The 20,161-nt window shown below is 41.7% G+C and overlaps 1 pseudogene; it reads left to right on the top strand.

Moving 5' to 3' along the window:
• The first annotated feature begins 11,934 nt into the window (after positions 1-11,934).
• Positions 11,935-12,053, top strand: LOC126420043 (5S ribosomal RNA; annotated as a pseudogene).
• The last annotated feature ends 8,108 nt before the right edge of the window (positions 12,054-20,161 follow it).

Consider the following 20,161-nt stretch of genomic DNA (forward strand, 5'->3'; position numbering starts at 1 on the left):
CTGCGCAGTAGCCCTAGAGATGATAGCATAACAATCCATGGCTTCAAGTGAAAAAAAATAAACAAATAAACCCACTGAAGATAACACAAAAAGTGCTGAAACATTTCTGGGAGAAAACAACACTACAAAGGTGTTTTGCATAATACGCACTTCCTCTCCAACCAAGAAGCAGTTGTTACAGCCGTCCAAGTAGGTACCTTGCCTTCCGGAAGGCATTGACTACAGTTCCACATTTCCTCCTAATGAAGAAATTTTGAGCGTGCGGATTATGGTACCTAGTGTGTGACTGTACTGAACAGTTTCTAGCAAAGAGAACACAGAATGTCGTACTGAACGGAGAGAAATTTTCAGAGGTAAAAGTAACTTCGGACATACCCCAGGGAAGTGTTATAATATCATTATTTCTCACAGAAGAATGCTGAAAATTAGGTGCACTGACAAGGCAAGGTATTAGGAGGTTCTCCGTAGAATAGGAGAGGAGAGGAATAATAGAAAACACTGACAAGAAGAAGTGACAATGTGACAGTCTCCTGTTAAGACAGCTGGGAATAACGTCCATGGTGCTAGAGGGAACTGTACAACGTAAAAAAACTAGGGGAAAGGAGAGACTGGAATTCATGCAGCATATATCTGAGGACTTAGGTTGCAAGTGGTACTCTGAGATGTAATAGTTCACATAGGAGAAATCGTGGCCGGTCGCAGAAGACTGATGAGGCTTTTGCGGATCATGCTGTTGTATACAGAGAGGTCGCAACACTAGAACTGAATTGGTGGAAGACCTGCAGAGGAACGACGCGTGGTGTAGTAAGTTGCAACTGACCTTCTACGTAGTGAAATGTAGCGCTTTGTGAATACACAGACAAAACATCCTTCACTGTATCTTGCACAATTGCAAAACAATCACTAGATGCAGTTACTTCCATAACATATCGAGGATTATGCGTAGGAGCGCTTTGAATTAAAAGGACCACCCAAAATTGATCGAGGGTAAGGCAGATGCCAGACTGAGATTTATTGTAAGAATCAGGAAACGTACTCCAACAGCAAAGGAATAGCTTAGGAACACTCGTTCGACCTGTACGTGAATATTGCTTGTCAGTATGGGATTAGTACCAAGTAGGACTGATAGAAGAAATAGAGAAGATACAAAGAAGATCAGCTCGTTTCGTTACAGGTTCGTTTAGTAACCACGAAAGTGTCGCAGACATGATCAAACAACTCCAGCGGCAGACAATGCACGAGAGGAGTTTCTGATAACGGTGTAGTTTACTGTTAAAGTTCCGACAGCGTACATTACTAGAAGACTTGAAGAATATATTGCTTCCACCTAAATACATCTCGCGACTGGAACAGGAAAAAGGGGCTACGTGACAAATGTAGAGTGCCAGCCACCCACTGCACGGTGGCTTGCGTGTTTTAGATGTAGACGTAAATAAAAAGGTGAAGTTCATACAGTGTGATGTCTGCTGAAATACGATAATACCTAGAACACCACTGGTCGTTAAAATTCCTAAACCAGGATGGACAGCTGAGAATAAAATTTTACTAATGGTGCGTATGCTGTAATAGAGAAAGAGTGCATGATTAAATTTGTAGATGATTTGGGGTATGTAGGTGCAGTATTTAGCAACAGATCTGTCACCTTTGCAGTGTCCATGGTTTTAGCCCAGCTGTGTAGTCAACGCAACTGATCTTGGATGACAGATTTGGGTGCGTCGTTCCGTGCTGTCTCAACTCTGCACCCGAGTTCGTCAATCGCAGTGGCTAGTGAGTAGTGGCACACCAGTCTCTCGGCAACCTGTGACCAGATGTTTTTAGATGATCGCGTAGGCTGTGATTTGGACAGTAGTAGCCATATTTCTGATGTGTAGAGGCTGGTGGCTGTATCACATCATCGAAGTCAATACAGTATTATCTTTCAACGAGATAACACAAGACCACATGTTGCCTGTATTGTTGTGACCTATCTCAGAACGTATTTGACGGCTGCACTGGCCAGCACATTCTCTGGAGGGATACAGACTATCTTGAGGTAGGTCACAACAGAATCGGCAGCATGCAGTCTTGCGTCATCTTGTTGAACGATAACGTCACAGTGACCTCGATGATGTAGTACAGTCACCAGCATCATCGTATTGGAGATCTGGCTGCTGCTGTCCAAATAACAGCCTATGTGTTCTTATTGTATACCCAGTGGCACCTCTCACAATCACCAGATGCTGACCCCTTGTGATCATGACGAATGGAGTCCAGCGGCAATTTGTTTTTCCTCTGAAGCGTGACATAGCTTTACTATTCAGCAAAGCCGAGTGAACAGAATGTCTGTCCTCTCGAGAACTAGTCAAGCGAGAGTGTTGAGATACTGCAAGGGCCTCCTGAACCCATCGATTCCATACACGCGTGACAGTAGTACAATACTGACCAATAGGAGCAGCATTACTACAGAAACATAAAGAACTGTCCCTAAAGGCGACCATTCGGCCCTCTCCTGTTCCGACAGTTTCTTGTAGATGTTTCTCATTCTTACACGAAGCAAAACATGATTTTCTCACAAACAAGCAGCATTCCTGAATGAGAAACCCACTGCTGAAGATTTCCGTATGTACATAAAGTAGACTACGTAACTGCTACCTACTTCGCGCTCATACTGAAACGACAATTATTTGCATACAAATGTATGTAGTACACTTTATGCAAATTTGACGTCTGTAGCTTGCCTCCTTCCTGGTGTTGCAATTCTAAAGAGCAACAGAGTGCATTATACTTGACGGATGGCGTTCAACAGAATTGGAAGTACCATCGCATGTGTCGCAGATAAGGATCATGAAATCCCTAAGTTTTCACGTAAATTACTTACCAAGTATAGATCGCAACACTCTCAAATTGCTCACTGGTGGTGCTGTTCTGGACAGAAAACTAACGTCGTTGGATGACTATAAATAAATGCTCATAATCTTAAAAACATTATGTGTGTTGAACAGCAGCTCTCTTTAAATGAAGGCAAAGGCATGAGGGCAGTGACGTAACTTGTCTGGCGTCGACCATCATCGAGTAGCATATAAAACGCTACATGCTCAAGCAGACGGATTTCGCTGTTCCTGACGGATTAAGACTGTATGTCGGACCGGAAAAGACAATAGTACCAGTGCGGCAAACTATTTTAATCCGCGAGTAAGTTTGACAGAAATATCCAAGATAAATTCTAGTGTTTTCACTACTCGTGCAGTGTTACATTACATTAGAATAGTGAAGGTTTGTCAGAACGAGAGACTGACTTACGTTTCATATTCTGTGCAAATGCGTTCTGAATCTTCTGGAGTGCTTAGAGGTAAGTAGAAGTCTTCCTTTAGGTGATGACAGTACCTTCTGCCTAGTTATAGGTTCCAAGCTATATTCGAGTTCTTTGTCATTTTCTGATACGGTATTGGGAGAAAGATAATTCGCGAAATTCAGGACTTACTGATTTCTGACGGTATACTTAAATTGCTTGGGACGTCTTCCCATTCAGTTAAAGTCACGTGTTTTGCACCCATCTGGCAACTGAAGATATTCGTCTGAACAATGGTCGTATTGTTATATTCAAGTCTGATATGAGTAAAAATGGAAGTCTTCGGCGTATAAATAATACTTACTGGAGTACGGAATCGACACGAAGTCACTGACACACAAGAAAAATATTTGTGTTCCCAGCAGTACCACTCATGAGAAAAAATGTTTCCAGGTCAACTTTTCATCTCTACAGACAACACACTGCTGTCTGTCGGTGTTCGTAGCACTATCTGAAAACTTCGCTATCTCATTTCTCTAAGCAATATGAAGAAGTGGGAGGTATCAGATGTTTTGTTGACGTTTACTAGGGTAATTATCGTGGCCTAGTGGCTGTCTTTGGCATATTTCAGACCACCAATTACCTTAACCAGCCGGACTGATATTTCCGTAAGTATTCAGTCAGTTGACTACGAACATTATGTTTCAGGATTGTGGATTCAGCACCTAAGCTGTATGGTTTTCCCACCCTGATAGTACCGTGACAACTGCAGTTCAGTGATGCTCTCAAATGTGCGGCAGACGATCAAGTATCACCTGGATGTGGATGGTGATTCTTGTTTTTAATCACGTCATTCGTAGACAGTTTTCATTCATCATATATGACTATAATCCATAGCTTATGTGGTCGTCTAACAGACAGAGGAAATAGGTCTGAAGTTACTAAATCGGCTCCCACAAAACCTTGAAATCTGTTGACGTCCGCTGTCAATGAAACTGATCTAGCCTCCTTTTATGTGGTTGGATCGTAACCAAAATTTGGTGCTTGTCTTTCGACACTACTGAGCACTGATTGCGGCTAATTCAGCGCTCTTCCTGTCTGAGAATCTGTACAGTCATTTTGAAGGGCCCTTAACCAGGATCACGTGACTGCGTTTGTCCTTGGTGATGTCTGTGACAATGGAGACAGCGAAGTAGGGGTTGTGGGTGTGGGAGGGGTTAAGGGGGGGGGGGGGGGCACAGCTGGTGGGCAGGAAGTAAGGGGCCGACTTCTTGCGCATCGTCGTGTGACGAATAATGTTTACACGCGGTCCCTTAATTACCACGCCAGCTTGGCCGGTATCGGACCGCCCCATCGCCGCACAACTTTTGGCCCGCGTGCTAACAGGGCCACCGCTTCCAGCCTGTTCTAGGTACACCTCGGCTAACGCATCACGGCAGCGCGCAAACACACTGCTGGAAAAAAATAATTCTGCTCCCTTTTAGAGGTTTCCAGTTCAGTCAAGATTCAATTGAAGACACAAAGTCTGAAAATGAGTCCGTGATCATATTTTGGCACTTTATTTTACAGGTCCGTCTTGATCACACAAACTTTTATTTCACTATTACCGGTTTCGGCTACTGCCATATTCAGATCATAAAATATTCTGATGTAGTATCAATGTCGAACTAAACATGTAGGCACACAGTAAACACTTCCTATGTACCTACATGTTTAGTTTGACGTTGATACTACATCAGAATATTTTATGATCTGAAGATGGAGGTAGCCGAAATCGGTAATAAGTTTGTGTGATCAAGACGGAGCTGTATCATAAAGTCCCTTAAGATTCATTATTGCTACAGTGCATGTTCTAACAACCCTCCCACAACAAAGGTCAAAAATTAATTATGATTGTAGTGTTGCTCACGCTGATAAATATTGCATTTTCGGGCAACAACAAAGTTACATTAAGTGACAGGTGTCATCAGAGCACAGTTAATAAAGTCATTTCATGAAATAATGGATAAACTTGGCACTCATCTTTTCGTGTTTCCCACGATGGTATCGTTGTGAACTCATGGCTCAATCGTCGAAAATCTAGGAAGTGATGATTCCAAGCTCGGATGCAAAGAGGCCTAGGTGATATTCTGCGATATTCAAAAGTTTTGTAGCTGTGTTTCATAAACCATTCTTGAAGATTAAACTTTTGCAAGTTAGAACAATGGTGATGTAAAAAAGTAATCAGTACTCCGAATTTACGTTACACTTCTTTTTTATTACTTTTGTTGCAACATCACTTCACAATATAAAACATGCTTGAAAATATCTTCCTCACTGTTAAAGTTCACATTTCATAAACTGACTACAATTTGCGTCTTTTCGACATGACGACCAAGACTTGACTCTCTAATAACCGCTTACGCGCCCAAAAATGAGAGTTACAAGTACGTCAAAGATCATAGTGACCAAAAAAAAGAATACACATAAGAATAATATCATTGCAGTATAAACATATCGATGTATCAAAGAACCTCTACATTAATGAAATGAAATCTGAATGTTGTCACAGAAATATGTTAACTATTTTAGAGAAACACAGTAGAATATTGCTGGTATGGAGAGGTTGAGGTGAAGTGCCGTAATGGTTATGTAATTCAAGTACCATTACAACACTCCCCCCCTCCCCCGATTACACACAATTCCATGCAGAAGCTGCATGGGATTGGGTGTCTCAAACAGCAAAATAACAAGGTAGTAAGTTACAGTAATCATTATATAAAATAATAGTATCTCTGAAACAGTACGTAGAGATTATTGATCCTCATGGTATAACATTAAAGAAATGAAATGTAATAGATTAAAAGTTGCTTTAACCATATCTTTTCAAACTTGCAAAAATTTCTAAATTTTACTGCAGGCCTCCCTTCACTCTCTTCACAACAGTACACATAAATATCAAAATGTGATCTGTTAATCTGTAACATATTGTATGCAATGAAAAACTCATAAAATTTTTGAATCTTAATTACAACTATGTACATGAGCACAGAGTATGTCTCCTGGCAATATAATAAGAAAAGTATTAAAATTTTTGCAAACAAGAGTCCAATTGTTATTTTCAGTCTATCATTTATATATAACTCACTGTCCATTTCACCACTGTAGTTCCTGTTCTCCTAGTTAAGTTTTTCCTCTAAAAGCAGGTCCATAGGTATTCCCTTGCAATATAAGCATATCAATGTATCAAAGTACCTCTACATTAATGAAATCAATTCTGAATGTTGTCACAGAAATATGTTAACTATTTTAGAGAAACACAGTAGAATATTGCTGGTATCGAGAGGTTGAGGTGAAGTGCCGTAATGGTTACGTAATTCAAATATCATTACAATGTGCAATACATGAAATGGATACATTTACAGTTCAATAGTAGAAGTGGATCAAGGTATCAATGCATGCTGAAACACAAATATTGGTACGTGGTGTGACCTCCACGGACAGCAATGCAGGCGCTGACTCTGGCCTCCAATTGATCATACAGATGGCGAATCCTGTCCTGGATACGTAATTTGACGGCTGTTCTACCTGTTCAAGTAGTTCTGTAAGAGTTGTTGTCTGATGGGTAGCACGAGTCGCTTCTCGACCCACCACATCCCATATGTCCTGAATTGGAGATAAGTCCTCACATGGTGATGACCAGCGAAGTTGCTCCACTTCTTGCACAGTCTATGGGCCAGCATTATCCTGTTGGTACAACACATCACTTTCCTGTTGCAGGAGCGGCAAAATATCGGGTCTAACAACATTCTGCGCGTGCCATGCACTAGTTAGCGTCCCCTAAACACCAAAGGTGAACAAGAGTTGTGGCTTATCCCTTTCTAGACCATAAGGCCTGGGATGGGGCCACTGTGTCTTTGACAAATGCACTCTGCGAGACAACGATCACCAGGTCTACACCGTACGCACAAACGAGCATCATTTGCTTGTTGTAATCTCCTATCATCGCTGAAGACCACAGCATGCCATTCCTTCTCTCAAGTGATCCTCTGTCGGTGCCAGTCGAGGTGATGTGGCATTAGTGTAAGATGGACTAAAGGTCTGCGTGCCCACAATCGCACTGCTAATAATCGTTCGCCAACAGCTCATGTTGACACGTTTGGGCTCACAAGCCCTCTTATCTGTGCTGTGGTAGCTGTACGGTCTGGCGCTACTGCACTTACAATACGACGATCCTGGAGGGGGGGGGGGGGAGGGAGGGGAGGGGATGCTATGTGCTGGGTGGACGTCCAGAATCTCGTCTACAGATGTGAGAATATTCACGTGACCACTGGAGCATGCCGCCACTCGCAAGGCCACAATTTGTCCCCTTTCAAACTAGCAGTTGGTTGTAGAAAGCACGAGAACGTCTCCGTGGCAGGGTTGCCTGCTTGCTTCACACGTTTGCACCGCACTGAGCCTTCTGGCTGCGGGCATTCCCTATCAAAGGGTAGCTATTCCACCACGCTATCTGTTGGCGGACGACGCTGAAACCGCTGTCAGTACATCTGCTATCCCCAGGTGGCATATTCCACCATCGGATGAAAATCGACGTCGTCTTTCCAAGTGTACCAATCTTTTTTTTTTCCGGCAGTGTATGCCTCAGCAGCCATGATACGGTGAGAGCATGCAATGTGTGGTACTCATCACCGTGATCACCAGTGCTCATGCAGGTGGCGTAGTGGGGAAAAACTGCACTTGCAGTTGGACTAAGCGGGATAAAGCCCAATTCCTCCCATCGGCATTATGATTCCAGAATAAATATTTCTTTCTGCAGTGGAGTTTACGCTCTTTTCAAACATTTCAGCAGGAGAGAAAGATACTGTGCGTCAGTCTGGGAGTTCAACTAGGAACCTTGCCTCTCATTTGCAATGCTCTTGCCGACTGAGCTGCCCAAGTGAGACTCATGAGCCGCAGCAGAGGTTTATGGAGTTTGAACGGCAGGATAGCAGTACTCCTTGAAATAAAGATGTGAGAGAGGGTCTTGAGTAGTACTCGGATGTTGAATCGCGAAGAGCATCGCCTGTGAAAGGCAAGTTTCCGGATCAGCATTCCAGTCCGCCACACAGATGTGGCCTTCCCGTGGATAACTTAAATCGACTGCTCCTTTTGAAAAGGACGTGGCCTCTTTCGTGCACCTTCACTCTCCATTCCGAGCGAGTGCTCGGTCCCTGACGACTCCGTCGTCGATGGAAGCTTAAACGGCAATTATATATTTATTTACTGCTTATTGAGCATGATTAGGTAAGGACCATCAGGCCCTCTCTTACATCTGACCAGAAATAACACATACCAAAGTTCACATTAGTAATAGTATTAACAAGAATAATAGTTATAATAGTAGAAATTGACACTAATAATAACAATAATAATAATAATAGTAAATGAAATAAGGAATTATATAGATTATTTTAGTAAATTTAAGTCTACGATTAAAGTTATGAGGAGTAAAAATAATATAGAGGAAGGAGAAGATTGAGGTGACAGTGACTGAAGACGATAGGAAACAATAAAATTCAAATAGAGAAATCTGATGCCAATAGGGTGGTGGGGACTAGGACGGGGGAAGGTAGTTAAGGAGTAGAGGGAATTTGCGAGACTAAGTTGAGGTTCTGATTATGAGATACGAGGGCTCTGCAAAATTTAAGTTACGTATTATTATGCCAGACCACGTATCCTTCAATAAATGCTACACTACACAACAAAGAGACACAGATAAATGACGCTATTTTCTAACATAATAACCAAATCCCTGCAGACAATGGTCGTAACATTCTACCAATCGTTCAGTTCCTTTGTAAGGTGTCTGTATGAGGAGAAATGGCAGTAAATCAAATGGCTCTGAGCACTATGGGACTTAACATCTGAGGTCATCAGTCCCCTAGACTTAGAACTACTTAAACCTCACTAACTTAAGGACATCACACACATCCATGAGCCGGCCGTGGTGGTCGAGCGGTTCTAGGGGCTTCAGTCCGGAACCGCGCGGCTGCTACGGTCACAGGTTCGAATTCTGCCTCGGACATGGATGTATGTGATGTCCTTAGGTTAGTTAGGTTTAAGTAGTTCTAAGTTCTAGGGGACTGATGACCTCAGATGTTAAGTCCCATAATGCTCAGAGCCATTTTAACCATTATTGAACACATCCACGCCCGAGGCAGGATTCGAACATGTGACCGTAGCAGACGCGTGGTTCCGGACTAGAAGCCCCTAGAACCGCTCGGCCACAGCGGATGGCGAAATGGCAGTAGTTTTTGAAATCTTTGCCATAAGGAGTTCTGTATCCGAACTGATACGTGGAGGAGATATCTTTGGGCTACCAGAGTTATTGTTATTAAGGGGATGACGTCACTTTGTCGCTATCTAGCTTCTTACTGGGCGAGCGTCTTGCTAAGGGTTATGCTGCTGGCAGTAATGGAGTGGCGACTTATTTCTTGGATTTCGTTTTCTTCTTCTCTGGGTACAATGGGTGAAGTAACGTCCACACTGACTTTTGTCTCTTCAGAGATTGCAAATGTTTCTGCGAAGTGGGTGAGGAACATATTTCGATAGTCATAAGGTAGAAATTCAATTCTTGGTTAACATAGCATTGTCTGGACAGCTACTTCATGATTACCAAGCATGAACTAGGAAATTAATGCATCACTCTTCAGCCTTCTCAGTGTACCTAAGTGGCCGGGATAAGTTCTTTTGATAAATTGACTTAAGGTGCCAGTACACCTTTCTGTTTCGTACCCACATCCGTGCGATTGCTATTGACAATGTTTAAAAGAGATTCGCACCCTGCATTCAAAATGTAACTGAAACACTTTAATTGTGTGTTTTCTGACTGCAATATAACTTTAAATTGAAGTATGGTTTATTTCTCTTTACACTGAGATTCCACATTTCCATTTGACGATTCAGAACCTACTGGATACAAGCACGCTTACACGCATTGCGCCTTCTGTGAGTCATTTAATAAGGATTTGCTTACTAGAGCTTTTGGCAGAAGCAGAGTGATTTATTTCAGGTCAAGGTGCAGCAAAGTGTTACATTACAGGTAAGGTGGAGAGCTTCGTTATCTTTGTTGCGCAGGTAAGTATTATTATAGGGTCGTGCAAAACAGTGTTCGGTATGTTTAATAGTGAACAGTTACACAAATCTGTATAGTTTGAGATTAGTATCTTTAACTACACATGATCGATTGATAAAACAGTCAATATCAAAGACTTGTTTACTGAAAAATTATCAGTCACAGATGCTAGTTACAATCTCCTATTACATTTGCAATATTGCTCTTAGAAACTTCTGTATCATTCTACACAGGCATGGCTCATATTCAGAAAGTTGCAGAGTTGTATTGGGTTAGTGCGCTGAGTTCGTAGCATTTTTCCACAAGTTAATTAAATACCACAGACACACATAACAGAGATTTTAGTCGTCAATAATATATTCTCCTCCACTATTTACAACAGTCTGCCAACGCTGCGGTAACTTTTCGATTCTGCTACTGCGGAAATAACGTGGTTTCGAGACGAAGGACGTGTCGAGCCATGTTCTGAGGGCATTTCCATCCGGAAAGAAAGTTCCTTGAAGGTTGTTCGATACAGATCGGAAAAGATGAAAATAAGAGAAGGCGAAAACAGCTGAGAAAGGTGGGTGCGGAATGGCTTCCCAACCCAACTGCTGAGTGTTTTTTGTCACTCTTGCAGAATGTGGGCAGGTGTTACCGTGGAGTAGGATCACTTCACGTAATCTTCCTGTTCGTTGTTCTTGGACGGCGTCTGCAGGATGCCTAATTTGATGAGAGTAAATGTCAGTAGCGATACCCACGCATCGCGAAAGCAATTCTTAGTACAACACACCTTCGCTGTTCCACCAGACGCACAACATTATCTTTTGTAGATGCACAGAGGCCTTTGTAAGGGAAGTTTCTGCTTTGTTAGGGCTCAGCCGTTCCTTTCTTTTCCTTATGTTAGCATAAGACACCGTTTCTCGTCAGCAGTAACTGTATCGGACAGGAATGGTCAGTGTTCTTCTTCATGAGCTAATTGATGACGAGCGAGCAGAGATACACAAATGGCCAGAGGCTAATTTTTGTGATTTTGGATTAGAGCATACAGTACCCACATACTCGATTTTTGAACCTTCCCCGTTGGTGAAACGATCGAAGTTCATCACATTTGTCAGTTTCTGAGTACACTGAGGTGGATTATTGTGGGTTAATGGGTTTAATTGATCTTTATCAAACCGCGACAGTCTTCCTGAACATGGAGAGTCACTAATGTCAAAACGATCCTCTTTAAAATGAGAAAATCATTTGCTCGCTGTGTCCAATGACGTAATCCCCGTACAACACTCGGCAAATACTTTTGGCTGCCTCCGTTACTGTCACTCCTCTACTGAATTCGGATAGAAGAGCACGTCGAAAATGTTCCGATTTCTGTCTGCAAATGACAAAACAATAATACGTAAATTGAGATAGCAAAGGAGAACTACAAATAAAAAAATGACAGTCGGTAAATAAATCCATAGCAACAGGAATACCTGTACGCTAAACAAAAACGTTACCAACTTACGCATCAACCTAATACATTCAGAGTATTACACAGACCCGTCTCATATTCAGAAAGTTGTAGGATTGTATTACGTTCATTTCACAGAATTCCAACGGCCTTGCGGCAGTGGTAACACTGGTTCCCGTCAGATCACCGAAGTTAAGCGCTGTGGGGCTTGGCTAGCACTTGGATGGGTCACCGTCCGGGTCTGGCAAGTGCTGTTGGCAAACGGGCTGCACTCAGCCCTTGTGACGCCAATTGAGGTGCTACTTGATTCAGAAGTAGCCGCACCGGTCACGAAAACTGACACACGGCCGGGAGAGCGGTGTACTGACCACGTGCCCCTCCATTATCTGTATTCTTGACGCCTAAGGGCTGAGACTGTCAGGGCGGTCGCGTCGGTACCGTTAAGCCTTAAGGCCTATTCGGACGGTGTTTGTTTGTTGTTGTTTTATTTTTTTTCATTTCACAGGATACAGGCTGCACAATTAAAGATCACACAGAAATCACAATCAGAATCTTCCATTCTAATTTCAGAGTATTGCCCTGAAATTTTGGTTAGAAAGCTTCGTAAACTTAGATACACGAGAGGTATGCAGTAGAATTTCAGACCCAATGATCATACCTCGACGATAGAAATCCACTCCTTGGTCAAGGAGCCGTTCGTAAACGCCCTCAGGTGTTGGAAAATCTGCGACTGTTGCGAATCAGTTCCTCAGCTGCCTGGCCATTGACGACTCTGGTCGATGCCGGTAGTCTTCCTTCTAAGTCTGCATCACCGATGTATATGTGGCCTTGGTAAAACTGTTGGCACCATTTCACTACGGCTGCACATCACATTGAATTTCATTAATATACCGTCAGAATTTTGTAGTGAATCTACGTGCAGTTTACACATTTGGCCCACACGAGTCGTACTGCCAGAGAACCTCAACTCTGGAATGCGTTTCCAGTTGCCGCGCCATCCACTCCTGCGCTGTGGAGCTTTTGTTGTCTATTCCGCGTCGGAACTCTGTCTGCTCGGTACCCAGAACATGTACTCTCTTCCGACAATGCGCTACTCTTGTTGCGCAATTGTCTTAGCTTTGGCCGACAAGTGTAACTTACTTTTTGAAATCCTCTCATACACTTAGAAAATGCTGCACATGTACCAGGTGCGTTCAGTAAGTGTTTTTTTTTTTTTTTTTTTTTTTTTTTTTTTTTTAAGGATGTTTGTTTCATTCGGGATTCCAATACACCATTTTATTCCCCACTCTTCTGGCTACAAAACTCTAACTTACAACATCATATCCGTTCAAGCGCTGACCTTACGCCACCTTACTGGCAGTGCAAGTATGCCCAAATGGTACCACTGTACAGGTCTACGTCAGAGCCAACGTTTTGCTGCATGAATAACCTCCACATCATCTACATGCTGCTTCCTGCAGAGTGCATCCTACATTGGGCCAAACAGATGGAAGTCGGAACGTGCGAGATCTGGACTGCAGGGTGGATGAGGAATAACAAGCAAAAGCAGTTTCGTAAGCTCCTCTCGGGCCGCAGACGTGTGAGGCCTTACGTTGTCATGGAGAAGGAGAAATATGCTTTCATCACCTCGAGTGAGAGTGTCCGCACGTTCAAACATTGCAGGAGTCACACCTGTGTGCGGCCGGCCGGCGGGCGGCAGATCGGACAGGTTCGCGCGACGTTACTGCGATGATGACAGACGCCTCGCCCAAAAACTCACAATGGTTTTATTCACTGCCAGGTCTTTGTAGACATTCTGCAAGTGCCTACAAATATCTGCGATGCTCTGTTTTCCGCCAAAAGAAACTCAACGGCAGGTCTCTGCCAGTAGCACACCTCTGTTACAGACGCCATTTTGAAGGCTACGTATAGCGCTGCCACCTGTCGGAACTTCATGTAACTATCGAGGTTGAAGCGCAAATGTTGCACAATGTCCCATAAGAAACTTCACATTTTTTTCAGCCTAAACTGGCCGAGGAAAAAAATATGTTGCGTTACTTATTGAACGCCTCTTGTTTTTTCTGTTTAGTTTTAGAAACTGTGGGTCTGAAATGTCTCACCGTCAGGCTAATTGTGCAGAGTGCTCGACCCGACAAAAGCTGTCCCAGACAACACATGTGGCTGAGTCTGTGACGTCACGACAGGTATCCTCGTCTTCGTAAATGCAGGCAACATGTGAGAACTGCATAAGCGTGTTTCTTGTCCCAATGAGTTAACAGAGAAAACTCTGCTCGAAAAACACAGGATTGCGCGTGCTCGGTAGTTCACGACACCTAATAGAAGAAGAAGAAATTGAGTTAATCCTCTTTCCATCCATTAGTAAGCGTCATCCTCGAAACAGTTTCCGAAACTTTCAGTCTCTGACGACTTTCCTTAATTCAAGGGCTCCGTCTGATATCACGAGTTACTTCATGACTGCAAATGTTGTAGAATGTTGATCAGTCAGTCTTTTAGCCCTATTGCAAGTATCCTATTGCATAAAGATTTTAACCTTATGACAAATATAATGAAAACCAATAATTAAAAATTATGTCTATTTACAGGTGCATTTTGTTTTGTTTCTCTGTTATTCTGCATCGTTTGTTGCGTGCATTTGTATGGAACGAGTTTGATAGGTCAGCTAACCACCTTTCGTTCACGTCTTTCATTACACCGGCATTCAGTCGTCCTGTACGACGACTACCCCCAAACTTTCCATATATCCTATTGGAGATTATTTTCTTTATTTCTTCAATGACTGTCGCTGCCAGTCACGAGTTCATTTTTCATACGAAACTTTTTTTTGCTCTCGGTTGTGTCGTTTACTCCTATGTTCAAATTATACTCCGACTGATTTTGGAGTCATAGGACTTGTAATACATTTTTGAGTAGCAGAAAATTCACAAGTTAAGACATTCTCTAGGAACGAGAAAAAGATGAGAGCAAATTTAGAAGCTTGCAGCAATTACTTCACTGTACAGTAACCGTCAGTGTTTCTTTAAAATTCGTACTACTAGAGTAAGAAATACTAGTGACTGAAAAAATTCTTCAGACAAATAAATTAGCTTCCAATGGCGAAGAAATGAACGTGCACGCACCATCCAAACTACGGTACCTGCTGGAGAGGTTTTTTTCTTTTTTCACACTATTATCACTATTTAGTGACAGTAGCTGCAGCAGTTCACGTACTACCAGTACTAACTTCATTAGTCCATAGTCAGTATAATTTACTCACACTGTCCCTTCAGACGTTCAAATCATTTTAATAGTATTTGTCTTAGTAAAATCGTTATTTCTTAGGCACCTATGATGGAAAAGAGCTACTGTATGTATCTAACCCTGATCCGATTAAAAGAGGGTCTAATGGCCCTAGTCAGATCAGGTCAAATAAATAAATAAACATGTCACTTGTAGTTAGCAGGTGTGGTAACTTGTTCACCACCCATTGCCTCTTAATTAAGATCTTTATTTGCAGAGTCTTGTTGCTTCATACTCACGTAATCTCCAAGGAGTGCGGTAGTAATGTTACACAACATCCATGAGTATACTCGATATAGGAGGCAAACTGTTACAAATTACGCATATCACTACACTAGACCGAAACTGGGACTTAAGAAGTGATATTTCAACGAATACGATTTATGAAATGTATTTTACAACTATTTCATCTAAGTCGAGCCTTATGTGTACAGAAGTGCACAAATATTACATAGGCTTTTGAAAAATAAATAAATAAGAAAATAAAACATTCTCAAAGCCAGTCGAAATTGCTAATTTAGTACGTGCTTGGTTTTACCACATTTTGAACTAAGTACCGCATAGTTCTTCTTCAAGAAGGATGAAAGAAGAATGAGTTAAATGAAAACTGTAGGCATGAAACTCTTCATTAATTTATGAACCTTTGTAATTACGCTTTCAGTGCACAGTGCCTTTAGAAAGTCTACTCTTACATCACAGCTGTGCGTCATTCTCGTTATGTCAGACGGAGTAACTTCTGTCGCTGACGAAATGGTCTCCGGTAAGTGAATAATCAGAGGTGTGGTGTACACCCATTACTACAGACGTACCAACACTGCTCCAGAAGGAGGTGTCTGATTGATTTCCAGTTTTGTGAAACATTTTACGTGTGCCAGTTGCAGAGTAGAAATGTGTAAAGAGAAAACTTGAGTCCAGATTACCTGACAACTAAGTATCCACCTAACGATAAAATTTACGTCTGTGTCATTGTACAAAGAAATATGCTGATTCCTTTGAGCAACAAAACCGACGTGAGCGGGTAATGTAAAAATTAAACGACCGCTACCGATTATGCGGGGTGGAGAGGAAACACTAAACTCAAAATTTTAGTTTATTCAGTAGCTGGAAAATATCGTCCTCCTCTGCAATCGGCTGAACAGAAAGTATTTTTGTGCTCGAAAAAGTCAACCAACTGAAAAACTTGCAACGTTGCTCACGAGTTGATCACCCAGCGACAAAATTAATTCCACACAAAATAGCAGCGTAATCATCTTCACAAATATAGAGTGCTAATCGAGAAGTACTAATTTCTTGAAGAGACTTAACATATTATAGACGTCTTCCCGTTTCGATTAACATGGTGATCAGGGAATGTTCCCCCCCGTTCCCCATTTTTTTAGTTATTCATTCCAAAGCACAATTAATCACGTCCTCCACATGGTATGATGGTACTGAGAATCACAATAAGACCGCAGCTAAGACAATGCCCTGCCATAGCTTCGAAAATAGGACCACTGACGCTTATTATGCACACCGATTGAGTCCTCTGATAATTTGTTATCTATTAAGGAATTACTATAAATTAAAACGTATCTATCCTTTGGTATATGTACGTGAGTGAATTCCTCAGTTTCAAACTGTCGAATTGATACAGGAGAAAAAATATTACGAGCTCATTCATTCGTGGAGACGTGTGGATTAAGACGTTCGTATTAATTTTTTACGTGTTCGAAAGGGTGCTCGGTTGCTAGAGCGAAGGAGATTACATATTGTCACGCAAAAAAAGAAGAAAACCAGAAGAAACGAATAAATGAATGTATTATCAACTGACAGTGTGTCCCCCATTGTTTACTAAGGTTTCCAGCACACTCAGCTTTTACGAACTGGTGAAGTGGACACACTGCAGTATTTACACATTTAAAACTACAGAGCATCACATCAAAGGAAACTGTGAAGTATTCGCGTTTTTTGTTGACCTGGGATATCTTTATTAATACATGAAAGGTAAATGTCAGCTAGGTATAGAGTTTTCGTCAGCAATGTCTGTGATCCATTCGCATACAGAACCACATTCGTCGATAGCGGCAGACGTTCACACAATACGAATCGGGGCGTGATGATGAGAGGCTAGTTCTCTTTACTTGGTCCACTGCAGTATGCATTGGTGTTAAGTACCGGTAAACTCATGAATTTTTTTAAATTTTTTTTTTTTTTTTTAAAGAAAATGTTTGTGTGAAGTGGTCTGTAGAAACTTTCCTCTCGTTGGCTACAGCGCCGCCCGCCTGACAGGTGCTGCCGCCTGTGGCGAAATGTGGAAGCTCGGCGGCGTAATCCCTTAGTGCTTGCTTAGGCATGCAGTAGTTCTGCGTTTCTGTTCGGTACTACCATATAGGCTGCGACCATAAAAATTGTATTATTTTAGCTTTTTCTCTATTTTTTTAACCTTTTTCACTCTATACAAAAGCATTCTGAGAGGAGAAATGCTTTGTGAATTCTGGTTCAAGGAGCAAAACATTCAAGAGTACAACACTCTTTAGTATTCTTTCAGCATGCATATTCGTGTGCAGTTGTAGATTACATGCTTCTAGCCATATTGAGTATGTTCAACGCGTTGCTGTCGTATGCGAAACGTTACAACGACGTACTTGTAAAATAAAATGTACGTTTTCGGTTTAAATGAGAAACAGGGAGATTTTAGGTGTTTTTATGTACATAACGAACCTAATTCCATCAAGAACATTTATACATGATTTGTAAGAAGTACAAGGTGCAAGGAAATTATGAACAACTTTCCTGTCATATTTTCATTTTCTAGAGACTATGACGTTGATTTCTGCCGTTTCTGGTGAGAGGTGCAAACTCCAGGCTTTCTGTTTACAGGAACCTTTCGCGAATTACAATGTTGACTGCATTATTATTTGAAAACATATTTGTATAGCGAAACACAGTAATCATTAGGCGTTAGACAGCATTTACTTACAATTTAACAGTAAGGGAATTATTTTTATAACGGTCTTCAGGAATACAAAGGTAACTTCTTTACTGTTTCAGAATACGTCCTCAGCAAAGGAAAAAACTAAGGTTAGACTCTGAAAAGGACTTGAGTCAGCCTTGGACTATTTAGTAAACCATTCCAGTGCTCACAAACTATGTTACAAAGTCCGTACGAGAACGCGAACCTATATCATTCTGAATATGAGTCCACTATATTAATTACTGTACACCTTTGTTAGAGTTAATGGAGCAGAGTTATGGGCGTAATTTTGAAGACTTTCTTGTTATGTTGTTAATTAAAGTAGTCGTTTATTTACCAAGATAATACCACAGTAACGTGAAAGAGGGCAGTGTTTATGACTAGTCACTTCATTCATCTTAGTTGGTAGGTAAAGACATATTTAGATACGTGTACTGTTTATCTACATAGCTGTTATTGATCACGTTTGTGCGATCACAGTGAGTCATGTTTACGTATGGAGAAAAAATTAACCGTTAACGTAAACCTGCCTGGAACTTACTGTAAGGGGAACGTGGCGGATTCCGTTTCAATTTCTTGATAGAATAAGATCCTCTCACGTAAGAGGCGTTGATAAATGTGTAGATTTTTACAGAAACCAACATTTTGCACTCAAGGCCTTACCTATCTTCGTCGATCTACATTTATGGAAGCCTGGTGATCTCTGACTTTCAACTATAACTCATACGTGATTAAAGTGTGTATTGCAACATTCAGTTCTTCAACTTGTGACCAAAAAGTAATGTTTTGTTGCTCGTATTTTTACTTTTCAAGTCTTTGGCAGACAGGTTTATAGCGTGTTTTAAATATCTGACGCTTTCTACTACCCTCGTCGAGAATATTCGAGCGTGATTTCTTAGACTAATGCAAACTGAGCGTCGTTTTACCGAGAATTACGTTGATATCTCATCAGGCTGTTATTTTAAATCAGATGATGGGAAAATCTGAGTACCGGCGAAATAACAGTAATTTTTTTGGGAGCGACAGAAGAACATCACTCGATAGCAAAGCAAGAAGTGAACAAGTTGAGTATCACATACATCCACCAACTCTCTAACGTACCCTACACCAGACAAACGCAGATTCATTTGCGCATACTAGGAATATATTTTTTTTTTAAATTGGGGAAAAAGCTCATAATTCACTGTATGACTCACGGTTTACGATAAATTAACACCTAACGTTGTCAGGGTTACACGCTCGTAAATTCGTCGGATATTCTCGACGTTTCGATGAGAGACCCTATCAACTCGTCTGCAACCTTTTCCAACCCGAGATCTTTATGTCATTCTGGGACAGATAATGACATTATATTTAGAATGTGATACCAGTGTGCTGATGTAACTGGTACGTTGGTGGGTCAGAACGTAGGTTCCAATACAATGTAGAACAATTGCGCAAATAATGACCGCAAAGGTATTTATTGATTAATTATTTTTCCACAGAATGTTCTGACCGTTGCCGCAGGGTACAACTAGAGCCATTCTTTGAATCCCTGCTGTGCAAATTAATCGCCTGTAATGATAGTAACGTAACACCCTTTAAATTCATGTATTTTTCTTAGGTACGCGTGTGATGTAATGTAGGAGCACGTGTTAGGTCTAACCACTGTGTCAATTATTTCCACCCCTCATACAGCCATCCCTGACAGTAGCCTTCCATCGACACATCCTCCTGTTTAGAAACGAACGAAGCTAACCTACTGACTGTCAGTAGCGAGCCAGTGTGTGTGTTGGACCTTCCATCAAGCTACGGACCCCCTTGAAGATGTCTCCCGCAGTCGGAGACGAAACGTTGGGAATCACCTCAGAATTCATCAACCGACCACGGCATAACAGCCCGGATAATTATAATGGACAGAAAACCACTAATCCAACATCCGAAAAACAACCGAATAAAACGCAAAAACCGTTGACAGTAATAGAGTCTTTTTTCTGTCTGCTTCTCGGGGCTCATGCGCAAGGTGAATGCTATGCGGACGGAGTTTCAGCTACTTTGTGGCACTGCGATCACTCTCGTAAGACATTCCAATTTGCTCATACATTTATCGTATCGACTTTTATGGTGAACGAGGCAAAGTTGCGTGGATATTTTCCAACG

This window comes from Schistocerca serialis, chromosome 9, assembly GCF_023864345.2.
Source record: "Schistocerca serialis cubense isolate TAMUIC-IGC-003099 chromosome 9, iqSchSeri2.2, whole genome shotgun sequence".
Lineage (NCBI taxonomy): Eukaryota > Metazoa > Arthropoda > Insecta > Orthoptera > Acrididae > Schistocerca > Schistocerca serialis.